Source organism: Plectropomus leopardus, chromosome 17, assembly GCF_008729295.1.
Source record: "Plectropomus leopardus isolate mb chromosome 17, YSFRI_Pleo_2.0, whole genome shotgun sequence".
Taxonomy (NCBI): Eukaryota; Metazoa; Chordata; class Actinopteri; order Perciformes; family Serranidae; genus Plectropomus; species Plectropomus leopardus.
This window is the reverse complement of record NC_056479.1, coordinates 13,571,438-13,599,335: the sequence shown is the minus strand read 5'-3', so window position 1 is coordinate 13,599,335 and position 27,898 is coordinate 13,571,438. Positions and strand designations below refer to the sequence as shown.

Here is a 27,898-nt window from a genome sequence, read left to right as displayed (position 1 = left end):
TATTATTCTGTGCATCCAATATTAATTTAGAAACTCATTTTGTATTTCTGGTAAAAAAAAATGTATAGGATATATTTTGATTTTAACCAGTTTAATTAACTTTAACCATAACATAATAATTTGACTGCCGTCTTGAATAATGGACTATTTTATTTATCTTAATTTTATACCTAAACTTCCACTCATTGTTAAGAAATAAATTAAAGTCTTAGAGCCCAGAACTAATTCATCACACAATAAATTGAACTATTAATGCATAAATATAAAATACCATCTAAAAATAACAAAAATATCGAGATTATAGGCAAAATGTGATACCTGCTTAATACTCAGCACTAAATTTTGTTTGTGCAGCTCCAATATTTACCCTCAGTGAGGGTAACTCACTGACAGGGACCCTAAAAAAATAGGCCTAGAACATTAAAAAATGATTAAGCCATCATTATAAAACATGCGATTGTATTAAGAATTAGCTAACTAATGCTAAAGCTTCGTTTTTACAAAAAAGCTCAAGAGCCTCTGTATTGCCCCCCCCCCCCCCGGGGGGGAGGGGGGGGGGGGGGGGGGGGGGGGGGGTGGGGGGGGGGGGGGGGTTGGGGGGGGGGGGGGGGGGTGGTGGGGGTGTGGGGTTGGGGTGGGTTTTGGTTAGTTAGTTGGGGGGGAGTTTGAGGAGGGGGTATTTTAGAGATTGTGCACCGGGTTTGGCCCCCCCCCCCCCCATTTCTCATGAAATGGTTCAGTCCGCCCCTTTCCCTGGCGCAACGGCGCTTATTAGTAGAGTTGAACGAGGCGCGTCGGTGGAGGAGCTTGTGTTAGCATTTAAAGAAATGTCTGGCTACAAAAGAACAAGAAGAAAGAGTGGAGAGAGGACAGGGAAAGAGACAATGTGTCTCCCAGCTCCCAGTTCTTCACAAAGAAAGGTGGGTCGCTGTGAGAGGAGGAAATGAACCTGCTAAGTCCATAGTGAAACTTTTGCTCCCTAATGTCTTCACGGAACTCTCTGTATTTACTTTTTTTCTCCTCTTTAAGCTGTCATTAAATCAATACACAAACTTTTAGCAAGGCAGACATACTTAATCAGTTGTTCCTGTCCCTGTCTGGCACCAGGCCCAAGTACAGATATGCAGCTTCATCCTCAGCAGCTCTGTCTCCCCAAATCCTCCACCATTGAACCAACCCAGCTCTTAACTGAAGAAGCAGGTGAGCAGCATTTTGTCTAATGACATATCACATGACATGGTGATAACACCAGTGTTGGAGAAAGCACTCATATTTTTAATTTAGTAAACGTAGAGATACTACAGTCAAAAAAATACTCTATATTGCAAGGAGAAGTCCTGGATTCAAACATTACTTAAGTCTAACCTATGTTAAGAAGTGTTATCTGCAAAATGTACTTAAAGTAGCCTATCAGAAGTACCTTTTATGCAGAATGGCTCCTTTCAAAATATCATAACCTTAGAAATATTTCTAAGATCATAGCTTCCTGGGTAATCATAGAATGTAAGGCTCTGTTTATATGTAAGCGTATTTTCATGTTGTACCTTTTCAATGTGGAGTCAATTAAAGATACTTTGTATACTACTGGGTAGTTTAGTTGTTGTGAAAAGTACAATATTGCAAAGATAGTTATTTTAATTTTGAATAGGTCAATTGGGTTGTGAATGTGGTAACAGTAATTTACCAGGATTCGTATGACTTGTGGTGTTGGAGCCCACAATGATATTACCCATATAAATATAAGTTGCTGTGATACAGCTTGAGCGTGCATGCATTTTAGAAAAACACAAAATACTTATCTACTAACTACACTTAAGATTTCTTAGAATTTTATTATGCATACAAATTGAAATGTCATACTCTTTAAGGTGCTGCCTTTACATATGCTTTGAATGTGATTTCATGTATTATAATTCTGCTCTGACTTCATATTTTATCTTAATGGTGCAAACAGCATTTGTAGCAATCAAAAACAAATGTTTTGGCACAGTCTGTTGCTCTGTCCCTTCTCTTAAGCCAAATTTCTTATTTACTGGGCCACCTGCTCCACCCATCTTCACACCTGTTTGCACTTCCCTCATTAATTCTCCTCCTCACCTGCATCTCATTCCCCCATCAGCTCATGAGTGACAGCGCCCTTACATCATATTTTATATCCAATGACATTCTGTGACCTTATGGGGAATTTCAACTGTATGTTCACTGCTGAAGTTTTGATAGCTGTTATCTAACAAAATGCCATCAAAGTATTATTTGTGCCACACATTTTAAAAACTGTGATTTGGGTATACTGACATTTGTGATGCGAAAGCATCAACCATACAAAAAAGACAAAAAGTTAACCAAATATTATCAGATGAGGGGTCACAGATATTATGGAACCCAGTGGTTCCCAATGATTTCCTTAAGGGACCCCCTTTCTATCACTGAGTAAACTGACGACCCATGAATTACATATTTTATTGATATTTCATATTATATACAATGCATGACAATAACAGCAAGTAGCAAGTGATAAACTGTACAATAAACTCAAATAGTGAACTAGGGGTGTGCCATATCATGATATTACTGGTATAATTTTGAATATGGTAAGAAAAAAATCATATCATGATAATGGCAATAGTCCGACTTGTTTACATAATGATGTTATATGCACGGCAACAACAACAAGTATGGCCGAAAGCGAAGTTGCTGCTGGCTCTGCACTGAAAATTTGATATAATTAATTAATTAATCAATCAATTAATTCTGACATTTAAATCTATAACAATATTTTTATTGCAATTCTGTTCTTTAAATTAGTAATGAAATATTTTTTAGGGATTTGTCGTATCATCAAGAATATTATTGCGAAAACACTCTGAAATATCGTGACATTATTTTAGAGCCATATTGCTCACCCCTATAGTTTACCTAATAACTGTAGAAAGTTTATTTAAAACAAGGAGGTTGAATGAATTTTGTAAATATCTCCTTTGAAAATTGCATCGGAGATTAGACTTCCACTTATTTGTTTTTATACAATTCCAGTTGTGTGATGTTATTGTTGTAGTTATGAGTTATTGTTGTTTTTAACATATTTGAATGTTTAATAGGCTTTCTTTTTTATTTCTTTCTCCTTGGCTGTTGTTCTGTTAGCTCTTTGGCTGTTTTAACTGCATACTTTTGTAATGCAGGAGGAGTCTGTTTAACAGAGAGTGAGGGTTCTGTGAATATAGCTTGTGTTAGTCTTGGTCTCTGGAAAAAGTCACGCTGAGTGCCGGAGGACTGTTCATAAAGTCAGAGTGCTGTTGGAATGTGAGTGTTGGCTTATCCTGAACACCACAATCTCGGAGCGGCAGAGCACACTCTGGGAACTCTGTCTGGGGAGACAGAGCAGCAGAGCACCAAGCAGAGTGACTGTGTGATGAACTTCACCATTGTAGAAATAGAATGCTCTGTTGCTTCGAGCAGCAGCACTCTTATTTTAGTGTAGTGTCAGATTGGATTTATGTCCACACCCCTCGTCTTCACCATGCCCTTATCCTGTTTTTTTTTTTTTTGGCAAGTAAAGCTATTCTTACCCGACTGTACTGATTAGGAATCAAATGACTGCAAAAAACTGTTTGGGACTAGTAGTGAGTGTCTGTAAAGGGGAGAATGGTTACCCATAATACCCTTTTTCAAGCAGATATCTTGAGGTCAGAGGTTTTTCCATTGCCAAAATGTATTCTAAACTTGGAGCACTTTTTAAACAGTTGCAGAGAGGCTAGCATGATCTGGTTGATAACACTGGATTCCTTTTGTCTTCTAGTTTCATGATACCAGGACCTCTGGGCAGGGAACAAACGGTGTTACCAGACCCTTTGTTCCTCTGTCAGTTTGTCAGAGTTGCAGTGTTGCCTGGTTGCATTTGTTCTTGGTTTTAATCCTGTGATGAACTAAATGTAGCTGCAATAAACCCACGGTCATAAACAAGTAATGCTTTATTGGAATATGTAATATAAACAACTGAATAAAATTTAGCCACAAGAATATTAACAGCCAATGATTAGCACAAAGCTCCCTACTTACTATACCAGACGTCCCTAGAGATGCACATATAGGACATACTGCAATTACACACAGCAGTTTAAATGCCTTTGTGCTTTGATTAAGTGCATAGAACAACAATCAATATCGTCATGCTTTGCTGTTTTAAAAACAGAGATCACCCAATCGGACACATAATTTCCTTTTGTTCATAGATCTCAGGCTGAAATTATTGCCTGGTGACCAATATGCAGCAGATTTTATCCGGACTGATTTATAAATACACCTATTTGTTTTAATCCTCTATCACCACCCGAGCGTAACGCCTGAGAATGGACATTAAGCTTGCAAGAACATACGTGTGTCATGCCTTTACATAACTGCCATAAATAAATAGAGCTGGATTGATTACCATAAAATAATGAAGCTATCTGTCCAGCAGGCTAAAGAGATTGATTCACCAATAGAAACACAGAGACAGGAACGGAAGTACGATCCAATATTCCTAAGCAACAACAGTTTTTGTATAAAGGCGGGTTGCAATTTGATGCTTACAGCTCATAATGAAACTTTACTTTTCATTCTACAGTCCATTTCATCTTCACTCCTCTTCTATGTCCCAGGTCCTTGAGGTGCGCTAGATGAAACATTCCCCCCAGAGTGAATAAATGTCGTGGAGAAACCTGGTTAGCTCTGCGTTCATTTTGCAGTCAGTTCCCTTCTGTGCCTCCAACACAAGAAGGATACTTCTGTTAACAACCCTGCCAGCAAAAATCTAATCCAGCTACTTGAAGTCAGCTCTGAAATGATATTCCCTCCTCCACCTAACAACACATGGTCTCAAAAATGCAGCACATATCAAAGTGGTGAGCGATAGAGACATTAGAGGAAAGGTGTACTGTCCTCCAGAGACAGCAGTTATTTGATTTATAAAATTATTTAATTTTGGGCTGAGGGGGATTAAGCTGGAGGAAACTATTGCTATGATGATGGGGATCAAACAGATCACATGAATTATTAATCATGAGCATTTTGTCCCTGATACCCTGAGGAAAAAGTGGCCACTGCTGACACAATCCACATCATTTATTTTATGGAAAGTTATTAAAGTATATACTTAAACTCAAACTGTTGGTGTAGGGAGTCAAACACGAAAATAATGAATGTCACAGCCCCAGTATCAGAAAATACGTCATTCAATCAGAAAACAGATTTACTGCTAACCTATGGCTAAAATAAAGAAAAGTATATTTACCTATTTTACTTAGAAGTCTGTACAGAAAACAGTTTCATCCATACAGTGAGTTCATATGAGGACTTTTGGTCCATTCTTGAAATATACCACCGGCAGCACAGGCAACCATAGCACTAAATCCTCTATATTAAAACATGGGAATATGGATCTCCTGTCACAGATGCTCATGAAAACCTAGGGTCTACACCCCAGATAGCAGCTCTGGCTGTCTGTACTAAGGCACAGCAATAATTTAAGCTAAATGCTAAATACAGCATGCTAACATACTGACGTTAAGCAGGTATAATGCAACCAGCAACATCCCAGGCTGACGAAGCCAATGCGGAGGTTCATCAAATGGCACGTAGAGGCTGGCTCCAAAGCAAAGTAAATCCCCATAGAACCATATGTTAAAATGCCCAACTTTACAGCAGAAATTTACATGTTATGTGCTAAGTTGTAGGATGTAATACAAACAGTTGTATGAGGTTGTTTTGAGATATTTCAATTAAAAAACAAAAAGGTTGTCATTAAAGGGGAAGTCAGTAGGGTCCATCTTCTGCGGACCATTATTTTTGTATAAAATTTAATGTCAGTCCATCCTGCATGTGTTGAGATATTTCAGTTCAGACTATAGTGGTGTTCTGACTGACAGACTTGTCTAGAGCCCTAACACCAGCGTACCAAACCACAGATATATTTACCTTTGTATATTTCACATGTTAAATTAGTTCCATATGCAGCAGATATGTTTGGACTTGATTTTTCATGTTTACATTTTCCGGTTGATGTTGTGACATTGCTGCGGTTGATGTGTGGTTAAGTTTAGCCACAAAAACTACTTGGGTAGGTTAAGGAAAAGATCACCTTTTAGTTTGAAATACCTGGTTTGGTCACCATAAACACGGCTGGAAATGAGTTATTTAATAAATAACCAATTTCATTGCAGTAAACACAGCTGAAAATGTCACCATATGTTGTTAAAACATCTGCTTTTGTTGTTGGTCGTTTTGAACGATGATCTGCTGCTTGGCAGCCGTCATTCATCCTCCTCCTAATGAGAAACTCAGCTCATATACATGTAATCTGAACTATGTCACTTTAGAACTGCTGATACGATTCTTGTGAAACATACAAATGTAACATTGCCATGGTTTGCATAAATATACAATACCAACATTTAATTCTGGCAACCTCGCTGGGATTAACAGTGAGCAAATGAAATTAAACTTGAATAGGAACATGGTGATGAAGCAGATAACCTCAGACTCCTTAACTCAAAGCAGCATCTGATATTACAGGTGCTCAGAAAAACTCTTGAGAAATGCTGCTGTTCTCAATAATTTCACTGTTGCTGTTATTACTGCACTTTATCTAGATACACAACCTAAAGCATGTGAGTAAACCTTCACTGCATCATAGAGTGCAGCAGAACATCTCTGAAAACCATTAAATCAAATTGCTGCTGTCTCGCCGAATTATCATCACCCTGCATTAACTGTGTAGAACTACATATGGCCTGTGTTTTTCTTCCATATTCATTAATATAATAGCCTTGAGAGAAATATTAATGTGAACCAAACATCCAATCATAGCGGCCCAGCTTGCTCATGTTGATAAAAGCCTGTGCCGCATTACAGTGTGATGTAAACTCATTGCAATAAAAATTTGTTTTTCTATATCAACGCCGTAGGCACTTGGGGCCTAAATTTTGCCAAGGAAACATCACTACAATTCAAAGCTTTGCACTCCAGAGTATAGAGCTGTTTTCTGTCAGCCAGAGAGTTCGCTGCTCGCCTCTAGAGTGGATGTGGATGATGCCCTCAGCACTCGTCTGTGATGGGGAGAGCTGATGAAGAAGTACAATGCCATGGCCAGCGGTCAGCAGTGTTTATGAGGAGTGTCATCACGGCTGACAGCGTTCCCGCTTGATGATTTATACACTTCCAATCGCAACAGGCACCTGCCGAGAAGTAACAACTCGCCTGCGGAGGAGTGTGGAATTGTTTCAAGCGAGAGGTGTCCTTGATGCCAGCAGACGTAATGACACTGTTTGATGTCTGAAATTCAACAGCTGGAATACTGTGCAAACATTTGCTGGGGACACGTTTCGCACATGTCTATCATCTGATGAAAAAAAAAAGCTGTAAATCTAGTCAGTTTTTATTACAGCTACAGTGTCATCAGTTTCATGAAAACATTTTCCTTTATGTGACAGCAAAGCAAGCTGAATATTTGTAATAGTTCAGATGAACCTTGATGGTGGGCACAGTCTCGTGTGTTTCTGCTGTGGTTAAACTAAAAGGAAATCAGTCATAAATCCTCCTCTCTAAATTGTTGTGCTTCCCATTAGGGAGGTTGATTCATCTCAGTGTTTCACTCGTATGACTTTCTCTTGCAGTTTGATGCGTCATTAAGGGTTGAATAACACACCTACTGGCTGTGTAACACTGCCTATATAAGACAGACCAGTGTAATTTTCCCTCTTGAAAGCCATCTTTAATTGGAATCTTCGTTTGTCATTTAGGGTACAATCGCCAGTGGCACCCCATAAAACAGGCACTGACACAAGCAGAGCTTTGAAATTATTATATAATTAGGTAATAAATTGGTGATATATTCTGTTCTTGATTCTTTGGACAGTTACATTCACACATTTCTATCACATTTTTCTATTAAATGACACATTTTTGTTCTTGCAAAGCACAGATAAGACTAATTGGACAGTCGAGAGTCTCATGAATTGATGGTATGGCTTGAGTTGCTTTTCATTCAAAGCGTGGCATGAATTAATAAAGGTGCCTCTGCAGTTTGTGCTTGTTCCCTGTGACCTTCACTGAGCTTCAGACTAATGTTTTTGTTTTGCTTCTTTTGGTTCTTTTTTAATTTGTGGGCCATTCAAAAACTTCAGTACACTCCACTTGCACATTCAAGGTGAAAATGTGGAGCTACAGTTAAAATAGATTAAATAGAAATAGATATTTTCTTAGACAATATTATAAATCAATATTGTACATCCTCTCACTACTTTAAGGTCATGATTGTGGCTGTTGGATAAAGAGAAGTTCAGTAGTGATTGATATATGAAAAACTACTACATTGGCTGACAAGGACAAATGCTCTACAGCAGCATTAAATTTTTAAATTTAAATACAACTAAACAACAACAACAACAACCAAAACATGCTACAGAAAGCCAAAACAAATACTGTACATCACCAGCAAAGTCAAAAACATGCAAATCCCAAAAACAGAAAAACACTGCAGTCAACACAACAGAAGTTCTCCAGGCCTCTAGGGGCAGCGCAAGCTTAGCTGAGCTTGATTTATAACCTGAGAGGCCAGATGAGATAGTGTGTTTGTGTTTGAAATGCAAAGTAAAGCATGTTAAGAATTGACATAAAAAAGACATAAAAAGCCAGAGCCACGTTCTGTTTAAAGCCCACATGACACACCCCACACAAACTGAGCTCACCAACAGTACAAAACAAACCCACCAACACCATGGTTATTTGGACTGTTACACAATGCTACTTGAAATAACTAAATTTGACGCCAAATGTAGCAGTAATTCACATTATCCATTTACTGAAATCATTATACATTAATATATATTTTACTTAAGATGTAATCCTTAACCTGAACCTAACCCAAACCACTTCTTTCCTCCCTTCCACGTAACCCCCTATATCTAGCTAATCAATAACATTGCATTTTTTTCAGGGCTCCCACTTCCAGACCAAGGAGAGAAGATGGCTGATCGTGAAGTGATGATGGGGGGGTCACGTTGTTGCTCCAGCTGCAGCTATACCTACTCAATATAAAAAGGTACGCTACATTTTCTTGACTTTCGTCTTTTAAAATATTAGAAAAGAGTAACAGATTTACAAAGCTCCCCCTAGAGGCCTGAAGAGCTTCTGTTGACTCTTTATGCAGCGTTTTTCACATGCATTTGTCTGGGAGGTTTGTGTTTTTTGACTTTGCATAATTTTCATATTTGCTATTATTTGTTTTGGCTCCCTTTCTTTCTGTTGTTGTGTTCATTTGAGACTTTCATATGTGTTTTTGCATTGGCATCGTCTGAAGCTGCAGCATGTTGCCAAACAGAAAAGTTTTTGTAGCGTGTTTGCCCTTGTCAGCCACTGTAGAATGCAGACACTTTGAACAATTGCAGAGTTTTGAGCATAATTCAGTAAAGGTATAAAAAAGTAGTGTTTTTCTAAATAATATTATCTGTCACAGTTTTAGTGATGATGTAGTTATGTAGTAGTCATATTGCAATAATGTAAAAATACAAAACAAAATAGAAAATCGTCTTCCTATACGTTGTCCAAAATTACCATGAAAAATAATAGTCTTAAGATTTGGGCAACAAATAATAATAAAAATGAATAAATATCATGCATCTTAACTTTTCTATGCTTAAATATAATATCTCATTGTGAATAAAGTCTAATAATAACCAATATACTATGTAATCACAGCTGCTCTGTCCTGAGAGAACTGCTCTGACAACTTAAGGCTTTCTGTTTTTCCACCATGTCACACTTTAGTGATAACAACTCAGTATATCCTGGAAGAAATGGAAAACCCAAACCAGAATCTTTATCTCCTGACATAGTGGATAAACTTAACCTCAGTCTGGGTGTTATCAAACTCCGCTGAGCAGGACCATATTTCTTGTCCATGTGAACATTTACCCTCTGGTCTTCTCTGAATGGAGAGGTACTGTATATCCCGAAACGCACGTCTGGACAAATGTTCCCTTTGCACCCAGCATGTCTTGCCTATGATAAATCCTTTAAATTACTCCATGCTTGTTCACAGGAAGAAACATAGCAGTCTTTCTCACAGTTCTCCCAATACACAGTAGAGAAATATAACTTACATGGAAGAAAATGCGGTGCAAACATTCCACCAAACCAGAAATGTGGATTTTTATCAACATTAAAAATTCTGATGTTCTAATGAGGCATTTGCTTCAAGAAATATCTAGTACCCTCAGTGAAAGAAAGGACATTCAAAGCAGCGTAATGAAGACGTAAGGGTTAAAACCCATGTGGTTAAAAGCTTAAAAAGGTACATCGGGGAAAAACGAACATGTCAGACACAGTGAAAACCTAATTAATTAGAACAGGGTTTAAGAACAGTTTAACCATTGGCTGATCTGATACTTTGGGGATGGTTTTTCTCTTACACAGTCTCAGGGCTGCCACAGTTAAAGCTTCATCACCCATCAGTGTGTTGGAAGAAAACAGAGCACAGAGGTGTGGACTTTCTACCCTAATTAAGATGTAGTCTCCAGATGTGAACATAGAGGAGAGTCTTTCCAGACAAAGTATGTCTTAACTTGTGTATTTCATGCTCAGCAACATTGTATTATGTGGAGGAATGGCTGCGAAAAGGAGGAGGAGGTGTTGAGGAAGAAGGGATTCAGGTAGGGTATGAAGGCAACCAAGGGGAGACTTGAATCTGAATTCTTTCTGATGCCTGCAATAAACACTGACCCTCTTGTTTTTTTTCTGACATCTGATGCAATGTGTGAAACTAAATCCCAGCCCAGCAGAGCAGAACAATTGTGGAAACCCGCTCTGCATGTCAGTTATTGGTAAATCAGGTGGAGAATCTGAGACAGCTGCCTCCACTATTCTTTCTGTGCATGAAAATGTGGAGCGCTCCTCACAGCTGATGTGGGCCTCCGTCTTTTAAAAAGCACTGTCATGCCAACTTTTAGACAGGTTTAGTTAGGAGGTATGTAATTTCTGTGACAGTTGTGCTGGGATTTTTCGATTGAACCATGTAAACAGACATTAAACTGTGGATTATTAGTATGTTATTTATTTATTATACATATTTTTTGTTGACCAATACTTAATCTGAAAAAAAGTAAATTAAATGAAACAACTAATCATAGCAAGACGACATTTAAAAGATACAAAGCTCACCATTCATCATTTTATCTTAGCGTATTTTAGCATACTAATTAGCACAAAACCTAAATAAAGCTGAAGATGTGAATGTCATTAGTTTAGTTAATGGGATGGCCAACACAGTTCATCCTATGTGGAACATAACTGTTAGTCAGATTTTTGTGTTTGCCTATTTGATACTTGGTTCCAATACTTGGATGGACTGCGAAATATCCACCTCATAGTGGTGCTAGAGAAAAAAAGTAGATCAGCAAAATCATTATGGTCTTTTGTCTGGGAACCATGTGAGGCTGTATTAAATTATGCACCAATTTATCAAGTAGATATTAAGATTTTTACTTGAAAAAGTGAAAACTTAATCTGCTGGTGGTGCTTATGGAAAAAAAAGATAAAATAAATTATGACATTGTTCATTTTCTGCAAACCATAGACACCAACTACATTTCTTACATTACATTACAACATCAAACTTGATGTTTACATTTTTTTCAAATTTGATATTGTGACAACGCTGTGGTTAACATGTGGCAATGTACATTTCTGCAAACCATGGACATGTTGAATGTGTATGTTTCTATATCCTAGTGGATATGTTTAACCCTGACACTTAATTTTTTTTTCTTTTCAGTTGTGACAACCTAAGGTTAATGTTTGGTTAGGTTTGGACACAAAACATATTTGTTTACGGTAAGGAAAATATTACGTTCCAACTTGAAATACCTGGTATGGTTGCCCAAAACATATCCTTAAAAAATATCTGGTGTTGCTAAATGTGTGGGTGGAAATGTCACTTGCCTTGAGAAACAGTCTCCAGTTTAGCAGTAATCTCGCCAAGGTGTTATGCCATCCACAATCCTCTTCTCCTTCTGATGAGAAATTTAGTTGATAGGCATATAATCTGAACTACTTCACCTTAGAAATGTTGACTTGTGTATACATATCAAATATGCAACTCATCCATGCTTTGCAGAAATGTACAATGCCAATATTTTATTCTGGCGACTGGGCTGAGTCCTGAGGGTTCATCCTCTGGGAACCATGAATATTTCAAGCAAATTTAGCAGAACCCATGTTGGACAGAGCAAACCTGTACACTTTATTTTAAACACCCCCTTATATATATAATGTGTATTCAAACCTAATAGATGACAAACCCTTAGAGTGTTCTAGTAAGAAAATTAATATGCTTAGGTTAAGTCCTAAGCCAAAACCCTTTTAGGAAATGAGTATGTATAAGGTTACCCAGCATGCTATTATGGAAGCACTTGATTGGAAGCAGCTGATTTGACCAGTCACAATGCACCTGTTCCCAGCGTAAAGCGAAAGCGTATCACCATTGTACTTTACAAGCTGACTGTGTGCTGAATACTGGGCTACAGGGTAAATTATATAGAGCAAGCAGAATGCACAGTGGCCATCTATGTTGCTATAAAAAGAATATAAGTCAAGACTGGTTGAGAGATAGGAACAATAGTAAAACTGGGTTTACCCTCATTCAAGTATTGTATAATTATTGAGGACACAGTAATCTAAACAAAGCTGAAAGGATGTTTTATTATAAGTTCAATTATAAGCAATGGTTTAAGCTTCTATGAAACTATAGCCTTCCTGCTCTGTCTGTTCCTGGCAGCAGTAATAGCGACCATTTAAAGAGCCAAACTGATCTCACTATAAAAAGAACTTTGGCTTAACAGCATATTTCAAAAAAACTTATTTGCACGTTAATAATTGCAAGGGTTATTGGCCAAGTTGCCTGGCCCTACCTACAAATCATCAGTATGTGGAAAGGAAAAAAAGGAAATTTACATATGCATGACCAGCAGAATGCAGATGCATTTCTCTGCCAGCACTATTAAGGATGTTCTCCATTCACTGCGCATGGTTCATGAACAGTATGGCATTCTAATTTGGTCATTTCAGAGGTATGGTGCACACCCTATGTATGCAGCTCAAGCGCTTGGGTCAGAGTCTACATGTCTCATCTGCTGAAAGAGCTGGGGCCATGAGAATGATTTGTTTGTGAAACACATCATAAAGCCAACTGGGGTTAATGGCGAGGCAAAATTGGTAACGTCTGACACTGGCTCATCCCTTAGTGGGCCATTTTATCATTCAACTCAAATGATAGGAACATATGGTGCCATTCCCAATAGATGGAATGTCAAACTAAATATGAAGCAAGGGTCAGTTTAGTTACGAATCACCTGCAGTCATCCTGCAGCTAAACAACTCTGTCGCCTGTTGCAAGTGCACAGATGGTGTGCATTAACAAAGGCTATGTTTTACGCCAGAACCAAACCTTTCTACCTAGACCGTTCACATTCGTGTTTGAAGAGGACCACATCTGACATCTCTGTCCATAAGTGCCTCACATGCATCCAATAACGTCATACACATGCACATTGAAACAACTGGCACTTTGGGTCAAATGATGTAGCAGTGCAATTTTTATCTCCCGAATGATCGCAATAGTAGTAAGGTCTGACGACATAATCATGCAAAACGATTATGCCTCTGTTTGTAAGAGCAAATTTTCTGACAAATGGCTCTTAAGCAGTGGGCATTTGTTTTTTTGGAAAACGGGCTGTTGAACAAGTGGGCTGTCACTCCAGCTGCTTTATTAGAAGCTATTGCTGGTAGTTGTGTGGAAAGAGAGTTGTGGGGTGGCCAGGAGTAGGCGGGAGTCACGAGTGAAGGGTTTCACCGACAAACAGTTCCTCTCAACTTTAGGTTGTCTAGGGATAAACAACATTGTCACGGCATTTAGGCAAGCTATTCCTATCTGACCGCATCTGGCAGTCAGGCTGTAGTGGCTGGTGACTGGGGCAGCCTACCACAGCAGCGGGATGCCTGTATGGCAGCCTTGTGTCGTTTTAGCGGCCAGCTTTAACACTGTATGGAGAGTGATCTTCGCCTGAAGATGAAGTATAATGTGGAAAAACCGTGAATGTAAGGATCCATGTATGGATGTTAAAACACATCTCAGTGTGTGCAGGGCCAGTGATCAGACACATATCGGATTTAGGACCACAACACTCCACTTGAGTCCACAAAAGAGTTAGAGACAGTGCTGCGTTGAGGTCCATTGAAAAGGGAGAACCGGACAGGTTTCACGTTTTGACGATGTGTTATGTATGAAAGTTACCACGGTAGATTTAAAAAGCAGCCAGCAGTAGTTAGTGACCAACTCAAAGAAGAAAAACTGCAGCTTCAAATGTCAGCATATTGGGTCAACAATGAGATTTGGTAGCTCAGCCGCAGTATAACAGTGACATTGAATGATTGTTATTGCCATGCTACGCCATTGTTATTGTTTAGAAAGGGCTACTGATGTTTTTTTGTCACACTAGAGATGAATGCTGTTGTGCTAAACATCACGCCCCTCACATCTCATGTGCTTCTGTAATGCCGACATGCTGTCTATAATGCAATGCAAAGGTGGTGTAAAGAAAGGACTTCACAGTGGCGATATAGCACAGTCTCTGTGAAAAAAGGGCTAGTGACACAGGGACACTGTGATTATGTGCAAATGAAGGAAAAGATTTGTCCACCAGATCAGCCTATCTACCCAGCTTTTTAGAGTCATTCTTATTTATTAGCTTTGCAGATCATTGGTTGTATTAATAGCAAAATTGTATATCATTTCTGTGCATTGTTTTATTTTTCCCAGAGTGTGAAGCCGACATTTCCTACCTACCTACCGACCTAACAATGTGGACAGATTCCACATGGCACTCACCCATGCACCCACACAGGCACAGAAAAAAAACAGCAACACACACACACTGAGTACCTTTTCCAAACATTGCTGCCAGATCAGATTCAATGGCTTTGTATCATATAGAGCACATCCTTGTAATTACAAATATCTTAGTCACAAAATATGCAAATGCTTTATATTGGAAGATTTCTTAATACTGAAAGAAGACACGTTGAAACAAAGCCAATAGAGGAAAAAAAACCTGTGGCCTCTTGTTCCCTTTTATAAAGTCTCTAGTCATTTTTACGGATCATTCAGATATTTTAAAAGTACAAGCTGCAAAATGTTACGTTTTATAAGTATTCATGCTGTGCCAAGTTTCTGATGTGCTCTGCTGCGTATTTGTTTATGTCTTGGAGACAGAATATGTGATTTATAGTTAGACTGGTGGGGGTGGCAGCAAGGGAAGCTGTTATGTTCTTCCTTTGCTGCTTGTCGTGCGCCGCTGCTGTTCTCTCCAGCTTGCTGTACGTTCACCCCGATATGCACCCTCAGGCAGTATGCCTTTCATTATTTCTTTTGAAACTTTCATCTGAAGTCTCTGAGGGATTAGCCCTCTTGATTCCTGACACAGTCAATGAAAAACAAGCCTCATATACAGGGAGGCTTACAGCCAGAAAAGCCGTGCTCAGCCCTCCCCTCTAGTCTCAGTGTGAAACTGCATAATGGTTTACACAACAAGTGGAGGCTCCTCTCATTTCCTGCCTATTTTGACATATTAAAATTTGTCTTGGCATTTGTATGCAAGTATTTTGTTGCCTGAAAATAATAATCAATTTATATTTTTGATGACATCCAGTTTGTCTTCCAATGAAGGTTGAAGTGGATAAAATGATCTGCTCAAAACAAGTAATGTAATTTTAACCTTTGAGCAATTCAACCCAACTCTGAAGCGCTATGCATATTTTTGCTGCTTTTATGTTTTGGTTCCCCAAGCTGTACATGATAAGTATGTTTAGTCTTCATGCACTCATTTATCCAAAAATATAAAGCCATGGCTAGTTATTTCCAGCAAGCAAAATCTGAGAAACTTGTGTATCTCAGCATGAAACCACAGCGATATGAAGTAAATAAATGGCTGGTGAAAAAAATGTGATATTTTCTTTAGCAGCAGAGAGAGATCAAATCAGAACTAATCGTTAGAGACCAAAAACAGACGCAGAAGGTGAATATTGGACTTTCATTCATCAGGTCGCTACAAACAGTTTACTGTTATCTGTCAGCATTTGATTAGAAAATTTAAATTTAGGTGCTGATGCAGTCTGAATGGTCTGTCATTTAAAATAAAGTGCTTTTCCTTTGCAATCATCTGATAAGTATAGTATTAACATTTTACAAAGAGTGCTCCTTTGTGATAGAATGTAAAACTTTCTTCAAACTGAGTGTGTTATTTGAAGTGGCAGTGCATTATCTTTAGCAGGATTGATGTTGGCCAAACTGTGCTCGGATAGTGAAATGTTGCAATCTGGACTCCTTACGTTGTAAAAAGTGTGAGTTATTAAAGAGTGCATCTGAGTCCCTTTGGGATTTACATGCTGTGTAATGACGCACTCCCCCCTCGTTCTCCTTTGAGCTTACTTTTGTCAGCAGTTTCATTACTTTGCACTTTGCTACTAAGCAGGTGGAGCTAATCTATCTAGTTTGCCCTTCAGTTATGGTTTACTGTCCGGGGGACTGGACACAAGTGTCTCCAATAATCCCTTAATTAGGCAATGATGGACTATTCATTTAGTATGCAAAGCTGCAAATCTCCCCATCCACTGAGCGGAGCCCTCTGCAGTCATACGGAGGCCAACGCTAATGATCTCAGCAAGTGGCAGCAATCCATTGGAGCGCTGCAGCAAGTGCACATTAATCTTGCGGGTGATCCAGTTGATGAATGACCCTGGCCCAGAAGCCCTGGCAGATCCCACCTTAATTATGCTGAGGGAGCCACACCTGGGAGGCGCCGGGGGGACGTCTTGCTAACTCAGGAACAACGACCCAGGAGATGGCCTGCAGTCCACAGGCATCTCGCTCCATGCAGCTCTAGTCCAGGTGTCACTGAACCGCCTTGGGAAAAGCAAGCCTTTACAGCAGCTCTGTGGAGGACATTATAGCCAGGACTGACTTCTAAAGCACAAGTTATGGAAAGGGCAAATGGATGTCATCAATTTTTCAAGACATTTTCCACTGATCATGGTCATTAGAGGTGATTTTATGGCAGTGATTTTATGGCAGCTCCAAAAGAAACTAATTCAAGACGTTGCTTTTTTTTCCTCTGATGATGCTTCCAACAGTACAATTTCACCACAGCTCTAATTGTACCCCATTATTTGGCTGTGCTCTGACATGTTTAAGAAAAAAAGAAAAAAAGCACAGCAGGCTAAGAGTTGCATCAGTCTAACATCAACACCCTAAAGATAGCACACTGGCACAATGGGAGGATGAGTAAAAAAGAAAATGGGATCAAAATGCATAAGTAAACAATATGAGGAAAACAGAGAAAAACAGCAAATCCTCTGCAAACTGTTTGATTAGACACTATAAAGAGAAACACCATGCTGCAAAACAGTGATATTAACATCTACAGAATCCCTTCTGTTTTAGGAAACATTCAAGGTCATATTAAAATCAATGGCGTCTTTATATTTAAGAGGCAAAAACCACTGACAGGGCATATTACATTTTATACCGTGCAGTAATGACAAGATGTTCTGGGCTTACCTTTTTGGCTTGAGAACAGTGCGTTTCAGTTGTTGTCACTGAGCAGCTGAGAAAGTGTGGGGAGTAGATGAGAGGACGAGATTGGGAGAGTCTTGAAATGAGTTTTTGCTCTAAAACAGAGTACTGGTCATTTTGTCCAGTTGGTGAAAATCTTGCTTTTCCTCCCCTGAGAGATATTAACTATTTTGCTCTTAACATCCATTTTTAACGACACTTAATATGCTTAAATATTCTAAATCCACCGTACTTTAGTGGTAAAATAGGCAATATTAATAAAATATTCTGCAGTGACTGTGCAAGGGCATTCTGGTGGCCCCTCACTGATCGTGTGGGGAATACACAATCCATGTGAACTCCAAGTTGCCTTGATTTACACCTTCTTTCCTTTACCCTCCAGTAATAGTCAACTGGTCATCACGTCCTAGGATGCAATTGAACATACAGAGGTTCATAGAGGTTATCGGATTCTCTGGGACAGCAATCTCCAGTAGGGATAATTTGTCTCTTTTCTTGCAGTAAAGCCACTGTGACTTATGTGGGAGCAAATTTGTGAAATCTCATTATCTTTTATTTGGAAGTAAGGATCAATAGGTTTATGCTTTGTTTTATTCACATAAGTAGTATGTGGAAATTGACCCATTCTCTTTTTTCCAGTATTCTGTATATCTGTAGATATTGTATCTATATAAATATATATTCTCTCTCTATATATATATGTGTGTGTGTGTGTGTGTGTGTGTGTGCGTGCGTGCATGCGTGTGAGTGTTTGCGAATCAATGCAACACAAGCCAACTGCCGCATCACAAACATCCAACAAATTGATATAACTGCATCCACCTACAATAAAGTTAGGATCCAAAAGGTCAGCTGGAAATGGGACAAAGCCCAAAGGAGTTCTCTTAAGGGCCAGCTGAATTTAATACACATCCATCACTTTTTATCATCTAATTAGTCTGCTGTGTGGCAGCCTGGTCAACATCGGAGGGGAGCAGAATTATTGATTAAGTAAAGGATAGTATCTATCATTTCACCTCAGCATCGACACTCCAGCCATTTGAAAACAGGGAAGACAATGTAGCCGCAGCAAAGCGCGATGAGAATCATGATTGCCATTCAAAACAGAGGCCATTTGTTTGTTCTCCTCGGTTAGGCCATCGACTAATAGACTTGTTTTTCTGACTTTGCAGTGCGACAACTACTGGGATAATAAACGCCACAACCGGAGGAAAAATATCAATCTGTGATGAGAATCATAATTTGAAAAATAATAATGCAGTTTTTGATAATTACAGGATGTCAAATTGTTGTAATGCACTGTATGTAAGTAATTGCTGAGAAAAATCCATATTTCATATGGATCATAGTTGGATAAAATTAAGTCTTTTTGATACATTTATATTTGTTTTTTTAAAATACAGAAATAGAGATAATAGAAAGATTAAAAATAAATAGACAGATTATATTGTAACATCCAGTATGAAAGCCCCATATTATGCAGTCTGACAGCACAGCAGCAACCCAAAGAGGCGGTAATATGGTGTTTAGTTTTGATTGATGGTTATTGTTCGAGTTTTATGAGTAAACTTTCTGAGTGTAAGTATTATTAAATTTGGAAAAACACCTGGAAACACCTATGTGTGAAGCACTGATGTAGTTTTATTTTACTACTTGTTAGATTTTCATGTTGATGGAAGCAAAAACTGGACTCAAAGTCAGCCATCTAAAATCATTTTTGTGCTCAAACAATGGTATTTAATTTGATGTTGTTCATATTTTTCATTAAAAATCATTGGCATGGATTTTAAGGGGATACAGGGGACACATTGTTCTGAACCACCAACCAATAAAAACAACAAAGTAGTGGGGGACTTTTATTAAGACAAAATTAAAGGCATTTCTGCCCTAAATTGATGCAGAAAGGGTAATAGTTGATGCAGGAAAACTACCAAAACAAAGGAAAGAACGTGTTTTAGATTGTCACATTTCCTACGGAGCACCTTTAACCTTCTGTTTCATATGTGTCTCCTCTAATGTTGAAACAAAACCTACCCTTGTGTACAATTCAACACTGGAAAATGGAAACATTGGAAAATGCATTCATAACTAGGATCAATCAGACGAATTTTGCCACAGCATTGGAAGAATGCTCAAAAAATACAAAAGGTGAGATGAAACAGGAAAAGAATGAATCATAAATATTTTACTAAAGCTAGAGGATGAACCTGCATCTCTTCCACAAGTAAGATGGTTTGGGATCACAGACACCAAAAATAATGGTGTATTTTAGTGGTTCACTTTAATATGACATGTTCATGTGCTATTTCCTGACTTTAAAACTACAATCTCAATGCATCATTAAAACATATGCCTTTTTCACAGAAATTATTTTTACACTGTAGGAAAAGCACAGGTGTAAATACTAAAACAATGACTGGTTTTCATTTAGCTGCTTTAGTTTCGGGGTGCTACATTGTGCATGCCGGCTCCTTGTTGCACTGCCGTGGGAAACATGAATAGAACAGAGCCATTGCCAGTGTTATGAGTAACACCTGTTCTTTTCCTACCATGACAGGTCCAAATGTCTGCTGTGAGAAAGACCTATTAGTTCAGTTACAATAGATTACTGGATACTAAGAACCTCAAATGATGTATCCTCCAAACAAGTCTAAGTGGGATAGACCAGCAATAAAAAGCAGCCTAGAAATTTGCAGTCAACCAGAACAAATTTGAGACACCAAATTAGAACTGACACAAAATGTTTATCGATCTACAAATCATTAATATTAAAAAAAATCAATGTTCAAACACAGAACGAAATTAGAATCAGCACACTATCCGACAACAGTTTATTCACACTGAGTCTTTAACAAACCTTTTTCATTGCCAGGCTGGCTTATAATTATTATTAGCCACAGCAGGTGTAGCCAACATAGTGTCTGCGAGCACCTTGTTGCCCACTGGGAGCCAATGAGTTACCCACAGGGCATGTTGTAAAAATAACTGTTGTAAAGCCAGTTGTCACCCGCATGTCTGTGGTCAAATTAGCTGACACTGTAATTGTAGTGCACCTATACACTTAGACTTGTGAGAAACACATTCAAACCACCCAGATCAAGCTAAGTAAGTGACAGCCTCGACAACGTTAGTGGAAGGCTACACATTTTCAAAACAGATGTGTCAATATAGGGTATATAATGCTGGGGTTGGAAGAAAAAAAGACTGGCCCACATGGTAAATTCCCTAACTTCCCAATGGCCAGTCCCCTTTTGTCAAAGACTTTGGTGACCCGTTATGATGTTTGGTTTTGGAAACCCTACACTGGAACACGGCTACAACCATCTCCGCTGAGACTGCAATGTTAGAACAAACAAATCAATACTGTCAATCCCAGCATCAATTAGTCATCCTGACAGTTGACCCCTCTGAGTCCTGGTAGCAAGTTCAGCAAGTCAGAAACAACCTTCTAGTAACAATAATAGGCTAAAGTGACAGATATCTTAACTGGTTTCAAACAGCCCACTCAGGAATTCAGGGGGATTTTGCAATTGTGCAAGAATCACAACAAGAGGAAAGTGGACAGTAACTATCTCAGTGTGAGTGCTGGAGTATGTGCATGTTCTGTAAAGCTGTGCTCCAAAACTGTTTCTATTTATTGCGGGATCAGAGTGTTTGTTGAGGTATGAGTGATTGTGAAGAATGACCAATTTAGACCAGTGCACACATCAGGGCCAAACACCCACACACCCTTTTTTTTCATTTGCAAAATTATCTCATCAGTGCAAATGATCGTAGCTATAAATCACAATCATGTGAAATTGTACATTGCACAGGAACAAGCTTAATAGCTAACTAAATCAATAGCTGTCGGCTCCTATAATTAGCCATAATTTGTTATTACTTTAAATGCCCCACTTTCTCCTTGTTTGGCCTTCACTTTCTCTGTCAACGCATTGCTTTCTGTCAACAAAATGCACATAACTCAGAGCAGCAACACTAAACATTCAAACCTTTGCTGACTGTGAAGTAGATCATAAGTGGGTTGGATTTGAGTTCTCACAAAAGAGAACATCATTTTTTTGGACATATTAATTTGCTGAAATGTGTCTCAAAATTGCCAAACCAAAGTGTATTTGTCAAAGGCTGCAATATTCAATCTGTTAAATCATGACAAAAAACATCAGCATTAAGTCTAAATCCACTTTCCTGCCAAACTCTGTTGTTAGTTAAGAGTGCCAAAGCAGTCATTGCATCCTTTTACTCAAACACATAAAGTGGTGACAGTTAATTCAGCGTAGTAAAAATATTACAACCATAGACTTTCAACCAGTTAGTCAAGACCTACTGCAACTTGTACATATGAAAACATTTTTTTTTTCAAATCCAGGCACACACAGCGGCAGTCACAGTGTCCAAAGAATCATATATTTATTCAATTTTATTCATTTTTTTTCTACAGCATATACTTAGATTGAATTTAAACTTGTATATCAGCATGTGATCGATGTCAAGACATGTATCAAAAGTTAGTTATTTCCCTTGATTTTTAAGGATTGATTTGGCGATGGAATTTCATAAAATCAGTCAATAAGATTTTCCCTGCTGACTCTCTTAATTGAATTAATGCTCACCCAAATTCCTTATGGGACATGCCACATGGAAAAAAAGACCTCTCCTTGTGTCAGGAACCCTTGTAATGGGTTGTCATTTTGTGTTCCAGTGGCATGGTGATCTAAGCATACTGCTAAACTTAGGGTTATAGCTTAGAGTCATGGGCTCAAAACACCTTGTGTAACTCTACTCTGCCTCCATTTTATTTCCATTCCCTCACTGCCATTGCTCATTACTCACTACATTGTGTACAACAATAACTGCACAATAACTGACTTGACCATCATAGCAAGACTTTAACTTAAAATCTGTTAACCTTCTGAGACCTGAGTTTCTGTTTGTAATGCATTTTTAATTTCTTGCAGCTATTTGGGGTTAGTTGGACCTGATAAGCATTGTCTTTCAATAAGAGCTTGTTTAAAAATAAATAAATACATGTTCTCATAAAGGTACAGTTGTTTTTTTTAAGTAATTGGCTGTACAAAAGAAAATTACAAACAAAGCAACATATCGAAAAGCCTTGTGATGTGTTTATTTTGTAACATTACATTATATTTTGCTCCAATTTGTCTATAACAATGTAGACTAAAAGCATAAAAACTACATTTATACATCTCTAGAACACAAAGGGTATTTTATTTGAGACACATTAATTCATTCATTAGCCAAACTTTATTTCATTGCTGTCATCCAGCATATCCAAATGTACAGTACATGACCAGGTTGAACAGCTGCAGAGTGGCACATATGTTTGCACATTTGTGTTTGTGTTTATACATCCCAGGTTTTATTTATATGCACAGCCTTAGGCTTCAGGTCTCTGGATGCATGGAATTCATGTCCTTTCTTGGCCAATTTTGTTGCTCAGCTTACCTTCACATGTGCATTAACCGGATTTCTGATTATATTTGGTATGCAGACAGAAACCAAATGCTTTCCACAGAGGTCTGTGTGATACTGATCCAAATGCATTTGCCAGGCCCAGAAATAAAGCATAGAATTCTCACATCCCCTCATTTAGCAGCTGAATGTAAAGATGGTTTGTTTCAATAGAAATTGCATTCCTGTGTGGTATTCCTAAAGATATTCATTATTTTTTTCAGCTTTTAAAAAATACAATAAACCTATAACATTTTTTTCACAATCTTTCTACTATGGGCCAATACTGTATGCAATATCTTTGTTTTTTCCAGTCTCTCTGCAGAGGAATTCTTCAAAGACATTCATGAGGAAAATGCCTTCAAGTATCACTCGAAGGCATTTTCCTCATGAATGTTGTTATCTTCATTAAATGCAGACAACAAGGCTGTAGATTCTGCTGAACCTGAGCCAGCACTATACAGTCTATAGAGCCTAGTTTCATCCATTTTTTTCTTAATGAAAGTGTAACATGCTATAGTTTATTGTAATCAATGACTCTTTCATAGATAGGAATTTGTGATAAATTACAAGGTTATAAACACATTGATTTTTCATTAGTTAGTGTGTACATTTTACAAGATTTCAAAGGAAATTTGTTTCTTTCATGATATTTAGTTCGGTTTCGTCATTGTTTGGGCTCCCTTTAATAGTAGATTTTAATAGATGAAAGGACGGTCACATCCTCTGTGTAACTGCAGTCTGATAAACCATCTCTGCTGTCAGCCCCAGTGGAACAACAGGGCGTCTTACTGGCCAAAGTGCTCTGACTTAAATTACACTGAGCACTATAACAGTCTGGACGGCTGCACCTGCCAAAAACCTCTTCACAATGGCCCGTTCATCTCATCTCCACCAGACAGGCTCAGACTGTGGCAGAGTTCAGAATCAGGTCATTTCATATTAGACGACCCAAATCTCAAGGTGGTGCAGCAGCTCCTGAGCTGTAACTATATCGAGCAAGTGCCAGGAGCCTGATGTATTTTGCATTGATAGCACAGGAACTTCATGTTCTTCTAAATTTGGAAATTTAATTATTTTTGAAGTCTTTGGGTTTTTTTTTTTTTTTTGCTTGTTTGTTTTGGCATGAAACAGACTCTAGTGTGTGTTGCACCTTGTGATGATGAATCACATACTGAAGGTGCTCTGTAGCTGCATTAGCTCACCATACAGGAGATGGCAGGTGTTGTATAAGGGGCAGTCGTTAACCTTGTCTGTGCTAACTGCCTCCACGCTGTGCAGGCTGCATCCTCAGCACAGCCCGCCCTGAAGGAACAAAGCACTGACCACCAATAACTGGTGTGGAGCTGTCTGGTTTAGATTTTATAGGCACCTGGTGATATACAGCCCAAGTTATGTAAGGCAACTATTATACTGATATTAAAGCAGCTACAAGGGTGTTTAACTATGGAGCAGTCTCAGTTTAATATACATTAGCAAATGAGACCATCCATGAAAAAATTGGCTATTTCTATATAGTTTTCTTAATGCTTGTCTTGAATTGGATTCCCATAAGAAATTCATATGGAACGATTGACAAGGCGGACTGGGGGAGCCTATGTTTACATCTCCCGCAGTCAAAAGTTTTTCAGTAAATTTGCCATTTCAAAGGAAGAAGGAAACTTTTTTTTTCAAATTTAAATTAAATTATCACATTTTTTGGTTATGGTTGATAATGGGGCAATATCAGCAAACAGAAAGAGAAAATAATTGACTGAAGGACAGAAAAAAATGCTAAAAGGGCCAGTGATAGAGCATGGGTGAAAACACAAGTAAAAGTATTCTGTCATTCAACAGATGGAGAGAACTGCAGAAATAGGAAGGATTCAAACCCGATCCTGAGTTATCCCTCCTCTTACAAAGGTATGTAATATGTTTGTTTTATTAATGAAATACACTGGTGTGGTTTTTCCATTAATATATGCCATTATGTTAATGGCTCAAACAAACCTGCATTATGTTTTGCCTAACTTTAGTTTCCCAATCACTACCCATCGGCCATGTTTGTCTTTAAAAACAAACAAATTTAAAATAAGTTGCGTCTTTCTTTCACTTGCTTCCCAAACAAATGCACATGCTAGCCAGATTAAGATCATTACCACATAAGGCAGTAGTGCTAATGGGAAATGCAGTCTTCATTCCAGAAACACTACCGCTTTTATCCACAGGGGGCACTAAAATCAACACAAAATGAAACGTCCCTGTAGTTGCTTTAAAAATGAACAATTTGAATATTGTCTATCCAGTTGTAGTTCCACTGAATACTGTCTGCTAAATGTGTCTTCTTTTTGAAATAAATAGAAATATTCACACAAACAACAATCAAACAACAACACAGAGTGCATTAAAAAAATCTTGTGTCATATACTGTATGTATAAAAACACTCACACATGTACTGCAGTAGAGTGAAGTAGTCTCAGTGCTGCAGCCTCCCCTAAAACCTGCGAGGTGATTTATTACAACCAAAATATATTTATAAATGAACAGATGAATTATTCTGCCTTAACTGTGAGTGGATATTGTCCGGATTGGAAATCATAATTGCAGTGGAACTGCAGACACGTTGTGTAGCTGAGACACATTTTTAATTCCAGGTATAAATGTAATATGGATAATTCATATCTGAATACAATCTAGACACGAGGCGAATGTTAATGCGAGCTGCAAAGAGGGCCACTGTGCTTCGTGTGGCTCACAGCCTCGTTGTGATGAACACTGACTGCCTGCTAGTAGATTATGACTGCAGTGTTTAGCTTTTGCCACCTTTGCTGAAACAGGGAGATAGGACAGTCATGTCTAACCTCCTGTGATGTTTTAAGACCTTCAGCTTCTCTTAAATCCTGTTAAGACCTGTTGCTTGTATGCAAAGTAGAACATGTGCGTTTAATATCAGCCTTTTGACACAGCAAGTAAATTCTCCTCCTCGGAAAAAAAAGCAGCTGCAAGGACTTAAACTAAACTTCAATAAAATCCATTTTTCCTGAGTGACTGCTTGTTTCTAAATGCAAATAGACACAATCTGAACACTCAGCTTCCGCAGGGACAGACAATGTCTGAGCGGTTTATGAATGACTCAGATAACAGACACAACAAAGGGGAGATAAAACGGGTCAATATATTTTCTCTTGTGCTCTGATAATAATTTATCATCAGCATTGAGTAGCGGCAGCCATCTTAATACCACTTCACTTGTGTTGTTAACACTGACACGTCCTGCTGCAACTGCTCCGCAGCCGAAGTGTCTGAGCATGCTCAGAAATCTCTGACAGGGTGACTCCTAGACAGGTAGGAAGTCTGATAACAGTGAGAATTTACAAACGGGGCAGTTCTCTGTTTGAGAGCTCTCTGCTTCTCCGAGTGGCAATTTACGAATACAACGATTTCAACAAACCCATTGAGCTCTCCTACGCTCTCTTGACTGCCAAACACCCAGTAACCATTGTGCTCCAAACACTTGTCCATGCTTTCCTCCCCCTCACCCAATCACCTGCATTGCTAATGTACAGCTCTAGCTTGCCAATACAATGATATTCATTATTGGATGGGACATAACACTGGAGATGAAATCAGAAATGAGAAATCCTAATAAAGTATGATCACTAAAGTCATGCAAGTAAGTGTTTATGATCAAGATTTAACCAAAGACCATTGCGACTAGTAATATTCTTTATTAGATGTCTGCACCTCATGCAAATATGAGGTAACTCATATTTGGCCATAAAAAATCTAAATTATTGACTTTTGTTTGTTATTTTATTGACTATGAAAGTTGTGCCCTCCATAGGATAACCACAATTGTCTGCAAGCCATGAAAGTATCATACAGTGTTATTAGAGAAAATTCCAATTTCAGTATTTTATTTTAAACTGCACAGGTTGTTCTCATGCATATCTACAAAAGGTAATGCACCAAAAATTATGTTATTATTATTATTATTATATTAAAATTTATATTATTAAATAGATTATATTGTTTTATATTATTACATTTAGTAAGTAAGTAAGTAATCAATGGGACTGTGCCCAGTTTTTATTTGCTGTGAAAGGTAATGTTAAAGTTCAGCTATAACATTACCTTGAAGTGGAATTGTTATTATAGTACTCATTTATAGTGTTGTAAATTTATTATAATGCTACAATAAGTGGATTTGAGAGCAATTTCTGGAGACAAATTTTAGTTTGTTTACTTTGTTATTTTGTTGAAAAAACAACTGCTACACTAAATGAAGTTGTGATAAAAGCCATATAAAACTATTTTAGTTTGTTTACTTTGTTATTTAAAAAAAAATAGATTAATAATAATAATAATGATAATAATAATAATAAATAAATAAAAGCCACTGAGAACTGTTGCAGACATTATTTTCTTGCTTTGCAGAGTTATTACACTGTCAAGTGTATACACTGGATTGATCTGAACATTTTGAAGTACTTGAAGTGTGCAGTATCTTCCAAATAAATACAGGTATGGGATTGGGACTCTGTATCGGCAGACACTCAATATCAAATGACTCGGTTTGGGATTGGGGGCAAAAAAACTTGATCGGGACATCCCCAGCAAACTCGTTAGTTGTTTAGGAACACATCCAACAGTTACAGAGCACTGTCTTCATTTGGAGCAAATGTAAGTCCAGTTTTTACCCTCTTTTAGCTCTAACTTTGGTCCCTACCAACCACTAAGGGAAATATCGGCTTTTTTGTTTTCTAAATGCTCCAATTTGTCTATCA

General features: G+C 38.1%; 1 long non-coding RNA gene across 1 annotated transcript; it reads left to right on the top strand.

Annotated features, from left to right (window-relative positions):
- Window positions 1–853: 853 nt before the first annotated feature.
- LOC121956147 lies at window positions 854–18,870 on the top strand. Its single transcript, XR_006106676.1, has 4 exons — window positions 854–920; window positions 1,108–1,200; window positions 8,972–9,076; window positions 18,832–18,870. It is a non-coding gene; the product is annotated as an uncharacterized LOC121956147 (long non-coding RNA).
- The last annotated feature ends 9,028 nt before the right edge of the window (window positions 18,871–27,898 follow it).